General features: G+C 50.2%; 1 protein-coding gene across 1 annotated transcript in view; it reads right to left on the reverse strand.

The window, feature by feature from the left end:
• SACS (sacsin molecular chaperone) overlaps positions 1-5,115 on the reverse strand; it is a 52,178-nt gene extending 47,063 nt beyond the window's left edge. Inside the window, exon 1 of the mRNA XM_062194557.1 lies at positions 5,009-5,115. The gene's annotated coding sequence lies outside the window, so the exon portion shown is untranslated. The remainder of the gene's footprint in view (positions 1-5,008) is intronic.
• Positions 5,116-6,000: the final 885 nt, after the last annotated feature.

Raw genomic sequence — 6,000 nt, forward strand, 5'->3', positions numbered from 1 at the left:
TCAGAATCTGCAACACGAAGAGAATCATTCTGTTGATCAACACTGCCATAGCATATTATATACTCAGAACCGAACACCATGAGACCTCCACAGATACTGGAGGATTAAAAAAAAGAAAAATGATTCTGCTTATAACTAGTTAGGCTAATTTGGCTTTTAGGGCATTAACTTATTAATACCGATGATAACTTTCTTAGGATTATACCAGGAAGTATTTCCCAAATATTAACAGTAAGTAATTGTTTTCACTTATTTTTAAAGAGCATCCTAGTATTCCTAGAAGTAGGATAGAGTTTTTAGAAACACATCTTGGAAAACACGGCTGCACAGGTTGCTCCCGAAATTACTGTGATGTGGAAGGAACATCGTGGGTGTGGTCCACAACGTCCCTGAATCTGAGGTTCTAGAAAAATACTTTGAGATCCACTATCCTCTGGCATCATACAGGCAGGGGACAACATGCATCACTGTGATACACAAGAGTAGATTGAAAGAGTGCCATTTTTGAAGAATAAGGCAAGTAATCCACCCCCAGTTCCATATTTCCCTACTGAGGCCCACTCCTGAGTCTTCCCAGAACAGTAAACACAAAGGGATAACGAGAGAGAGACAGGCACAGGCTGGGGAAAGGATGCCCACAGGTAAATACCATTGGCAATGGTAAAGTTCTCTAGTTGGATGACATCATCATAAAGGACACTGACAGTCTCCTGTTCCGCTGTCTCCATCTCCAGTTTACAGACATTCAGCATCCCCTGGATTTTTGTAACCACCTCTCACAGTCTAAGCATGCACAATGCTACTCAAGAGTCCCCTGAAGGCCCCTTTTCTAATTTACATCCCATGGACAAGGTGTGAAGAACATCACGTACCACTTCAAACATTCAACACCACCAATGTTCTACCATGCATCTCACACTGAAACCCTCCGAAGTTCCTGAAGTTCCACCTGTCAGAAGGTGAATTCAGTAGCTTTCCTTCCAGTTTCAGCTCTCATTTTACTTTGTATCTCAACTAGTAGTGTCACCATCTAACACTAGTGTCACTTCAGCTGGAAAGTCTGGGGAAAGTCTTTCTCTGACCTCACCCTACCTGACCCCGGGCCATGTCCAACTAATTTCTAGGTCCCAGCATGCCCATCCCCCAACCTCTCTCAAATCGAACTCGGCTTCTCCATTTCCAGTTGTACACACTCAACATCTCTTGAACTTTTATAACCATCTCCCACCTGGTCTCTTTACCTTCTGTATACCATCCTCTTTTTAGTCCCCACTGCTACAGACACAAATCTAAGCACATTGTTACCATTCCCAGTTTATAAATCTCACTTGTGTACCTGTACCCAGTGAATCTTAAAGCTAACCTGCAAAATCTAGTTCACTCCTTGCTTCAGCAAACAGATGAATATTTACAACATAACTATCGCAAACAACAAAAATTTATAAGCAACTCAAATTCGGTAACATACTCATATGGTAAAATATTATGCAGCAATGAAAAAACGAATCAATCGCACACAAATTTGGATGAATACTAATACCACAGTATTTAGTGAAATAAATTAGATCCAAGTTACTACATATAGAGTAATAGGCTTCTTAAAAAGTTCACAAACAACAAAAAGTAAATACTATATTGCTAAGGTTATATATCTGGGCTGCACATACGTAGACACACACACACATATATATACATATACTTACAAAACTATTAAAACTACAAAAAAGGAAGCAGAATAATAAACACAAAGGGATAAGGAAAGACAGACAGGCACACAGGCTGGGGAGAAGATATTCAAAGGCACATATAACCTACTCAAAGTGTTCTAGTTTTCTGGTTGGATGATGTCATCTTAGATGACCATTCTATTGTTCATCAATTAATTAGCCAAATAACTGTTAAAACAAAGCCATGCGTGAGCCAAGGATTATACGACCAATTCAGTATAGCTAAGGTATACTGCAATAAAACAGGGCAGAAAGGGAGGAAGAAACTTTATAATGCAGAGAGAAGTGTCCTGGTCTTAAAGAGGATTTGAGAAGAAGCCTATGCTGAGTGGAACCAGGTTGGTCTACACAGGCAACAGGGACCTGATGACCAGTGCGTGGGTGGACTGTAACTGTGGCCCAGGCCCAGGGAAGGGATCCTCCACATGGCCAGCAAGCAGCACAGCCGCCTTCAGTACCTGCTTCCTCCCCCTGGGCTGAGCAGCCCTGGGCGTTTTTTGCTTGGGTTGCTCCTTTTCCTGGAACGCAAATCACTCCAACACTGTCCTATTCAATGGAACCCTGGTCCTATTCATCCCCACCTACAATGTGCCCATGAAATCTTAAAAGTGCCCATTTCAGTCCCTCTTGCTTGCTTTTAAAAGAGTGTCTATAAAGTAATTTGAATGCCTGAATCTCCGTTCATGCAGCATCACTCTCCCTTGTGAATCTCAGAGACCCTCATCTTCATTTACTAAGGAACGGTAACTCTCTACAAAGTACTAAGCAAACAAGACAAGATTAGTTCAGTATGGATCTCCCAGCACTTCTCCCTTGGTTCAGCTGTCAAAGACACAGAGTCAACAGCCGGGAGCAGGGAGGAGGAGGGCACCGGGGATCGATCAGAAGACAGAAAAGTTAGGCAAGACTTCAAACTTCCCAGTCGGCGGGGCAAACACATTCAGGAAAGAAGAAAAAGGATCAGCACAGCTGTAACTTAGAGCTTCAGTATCTTCATGGGACAAGAGGTAAGATGGGGCATTCACTTACTCTACTTCCAGGACAGGAAAAGCAAAGCCAAGATAAAGATGGTAGGTGACCAACGAAGTGACTTAAAGTGGCTTAGTTGACAAGGAGCTGTCAATAGCTTTCAGTTTCCTGTCTACCCGGAAATACTAAAATTCTCACCAAGAACTCAAAATCTACGAGGTTTTGCGCAGGTGAATTTAAAAGAAAAAGAACATGCCACCTGCATGACAGATTCGCCTGCATCCAGGTGGCCCTTTCTGACAACACAAGCTCACCCTCTCCAAATCAGGAGAGGACTCTGCCCAAGCTTCATCCTTAACTGTCCAAGTTTATTTTTCATGGTTTCAGCCCTCCCCCTTACTAAAAAGAACTTTAATTTGTATTTGTCTTGAATTTATCCCCAACCAACACACTTCAGATTCTCTATGGTGTAAAATGGGAAAAAGTCCCCAGACTGAAGGAGACAGAGCTGGCTCAAATCCCGACCTGACACTTCACTCCGAATCTTGCTGGTTCACTTCCCCAAAACCGACTAATGATAAGGAGCCCAGGAGCATCTTCTGAGCACCAAATGAAACAATATGGGTAGTGTTCCTAGACAAATGTCTGGAACACAGCTGCTTCAAAATGTCCATATCACATTCAGGGAAACTTACCACCCTGAGTCAATGCCCAAAATTTCCATCTCCAGCCCGGGACCTGCTCCCCTCAGCTTCAGTCCCAGCTCTGCAGCTGCCTGTTGAATATCACTATCTCCTAGAGGCCTTAGAATGGTTAGAATCAGAGGTTTGCCGTGCATATCAGAAGCAGGGTAAGCAGGCCCCAACCCATGTCCTAATTTAGCCTGTGTTTTCTACACATGGGCAATGCAGCAGGCAGAATCCAGGTCACCATTCTCCCTGTTTTGTGCACTCTCTGCGATGCCTCTCTTGTCTCACCATCAGCTGAACCACATGCCCTTTGCAGCCACGGTCTAGAACGTCACTACGTGAGTCACATCAGGACAGGAGTGTCCCCTCTGGACTCCCTTCCACCTGCCCACCCCATCCCAAAGCCTCTGCCACACTCACCACCCGATTCCCAGGCTGCACACAGACACCTGCAGAAACAGCAAGACTGAGCTACGGCGAAGCCACTGGGTGTGGCCACACCTAGGCGACAAGATGACCAAGTAGAGCCAGAGGAATAAGCACAGAAGTGGGCAGTGAACCAGGAGCAGGAAGCAGGAGGGGATGAAGAGAGGGGGCAGGCACAGAAGAGACAGCAAGGACACACTGTGCTCCTTTTCAATGCTGTCCCGGGTCCTCAAGCCCCTGTCTCTGGGGCCAACACACACCGCAGGGAACCGACAAGAACAGAGTCATCATCAGGAAAGAGGGTAAGAACAGACTAAGCAGAAATCTCTGTCTCCCTCGGCAAAGAAAAAAAAAAAAAACACCAGAGAACTGACCCAGGGACACGGAAGGTCAAAACTGCACAGAGGATTAAAAATCGGAGGCAGCAAGTCCTTCGCATTGTTTGTGTTGGGTGGTAAGGAAACCCAACACTGGACACCCGTGCCCTGCATTGTTCAGGCACCTCTCCTCTATGCGTCCCGCCAGTGATGCTCTTCTCCACATACAAACATGAAGACACCAGTACTTACGAGAATTAAAGAATGGATGAATTATCGGTGAATGCCTTCAGCCAAACTCCCCCTTCCTTTAAGAAAGCTGGAGCGTTGTGACTCATCATAAAGGGTGCCCAGAACAAAATGAAATACCCCTCGTTTCCAGAGTTTTGATCCATCCAGTCATTCGTTAGCATTTCAAAAGTTTTAACACAACTTTACTCCTCAAAATAATGCCTTGTGTATTAAGTTATGCGAGCAGAGACTTTCGGTCCTACATTTCTGTGACTCAGCAGTGCAGAAAAACTTCCAAGACATAAAAGGTGAAGAAACTTAACAGTACTCCAGTTCAAATTATTACACGAAGAAAAAAAATTTATATATATATATATGAGTAATGATAAAGTCACCTCAGTGGTGATGGCTCTACACCTCCTCCTCTTGCTATAACGTGCATCAAAGAATTATCTTAATTTCAGGAAGTGAAGGCTCAGCCAAAAGGGGGGTGACGGACACAAATGCAGCGACTCAGGCCAGGCACACGCGCGCGTGGACACTGCTCCAGGCGTGCCCCGTGCACGGGGCGATCTCGGCACCAAGGACCCCCGCCCGGCCCCGCCGTCAGCCACGGGGGTCCCGGGCCCTCCCGCAGAGCCCGGCCTACCTCCCTGTCGCCGCGCCACAGCCGCTGCTCCGACACCGGGAAGCCCGTCTCGGCGAAGATGCGCTCCTTGACGTCCCGCGCCGTCGCGGACGCCGGCACCGCCACGGTCCTGCAGCCCACGCAGCCGGGGAGGACGGTCACCCGCACGCACCTGCGCGAGAGCCACACGCACCCTCAGAGGGAGCCTGCGGGCCCAGCCTCGGCCGAGCGCGCGCCCTCCTCTCCCGCGCGGGGACCCCCCGCGGCCCCGCGGGGTTACCTGTCCCCCATCGCGGGCATCCGCGGCCGCCCCCTCACGCCGGCGCCCGGTCACGGCCAGCGCCGCGGCACCGAGAGTCCCGGCGCGGGCCCGGGGCGCGGGAGCCTCATGGCGCAGGCCGGTGCCCCCGCGGCCGGGCACCGCCCGCAGCAGCGTGAAGAGAGCCGGCGGGAGCCGAGGTAGAAACGCGAGAGGAAGCCGCGGCGGAGGAGGAGGAGCAAGGAGGCGGCGCGGCGGCGCGCTCCCGGCGGCGCCCGCGGGCACGCGCCCGCCGGTCTGTGAAGACCGTTAGCCGGGGAGCGGCCCCGCCCCGTCCGCCGGGCCCCGCCCACGCTGCCTTTAGCAGAGGCGGGCCCCGCCCCACTCTCCAGGCCCCGCCCAACCCGGATCTCTAGCCGAGGAGACGTCCCGCCCCGCCGCCGGGCCCCGCCCCACACTACCTTTAGCAGATGAGCAGCCCCGCCCCACACTCCCGCCAGGCCCCGCCCAGCCCCGGACCGTTAGCGGAGGAGCCGCCCCGCCAGGCCCCACCCCCAACCCCGCCCCGCCCCCGCCGCCGGCGGCGCCTCTGGCCAGACCCGAACCGAAGGCAGCGGCATTTGCGGAATGTAGGTCCCTGACCGTGTTCCACAGTGCCTCGAACTGCAGAATTACACGTTTCTAGGGCTTCTGTCTCCTCAGCTCCAATGACGTTTGCTCTGAAGAGGAGGCTTCTCCAAATAAGCTTGATGGT

This window comes from Lepus europaeus, chromosome 6 (genome assembly GCF_033115175.1).
Source record: "Lepus europaeus isolate LE1 chromosome 6, mLepTim1.pri, whole genome shotgun sequence".
Classification (NCBI taxonomy): domain Eukaryota; kingdom Metazoa; phylum Chordata; class Mammalia; order Lagomorpha; family Leporidae; genus Lepus; species Lepus europaeus.